Raw genomic sequence first — 505 nt, forward strand, 5'->3', positions numbered from 1 at the left:
GGTAAACATCCTCTTCCAGACCTGGCTCTGCAGGCTAAACATGCCCGGCATCTGGAATGGCCATTCCCAGAAATCAGGGCTTTTCCCATAGCTCGGGTGCAATCCTGCTAAAATAAAGATATCTGAACAAATAGTAACAGCTTTTTCAGGTGGTACTCAGGTTGGCAATCGCATTTCTTAGCGTCTCTTTCTGACCTAAATTCTTTCTAGGGATTGAAATCAGATGTGGCCAGATCTCAAGGTATATTTGGCTCCAGCTACCTGTCTAGGGCATGTTTTATTCATGTCATTACTAAAAACACTACTTCAATTTAAAATGCTGTGAAAGACTCTGCAGGTTCTGCCCGTATAGCATAAGACAAGCAATATTCCTCAAATGAGCTACTTGTGCCTAGCACTCTTGAGAAAATCATTTTTTATTGCACATACCCATGGTATTCCTTAAGTTGAGCAAACAGCAAGTTTGATATCACTGTAAAGAAAATCTGAATCTGTACAACACTTC

The sequence above is a fragment of the Phalacrocorax carbo genome, chromosome 7 (genome assembly GCF_963921805.1).
Source record: "Phalacrocorax carbo chromosome 7, bPhaCar2.1, whole genome shotgun sequence".
Lineage (NCBI taxonomy): Eukaryota > Metazoa > Chordata > Aves > Suliformes > Phalacrocoracidae > Phalacrocorax > Phalacrocorax carbo.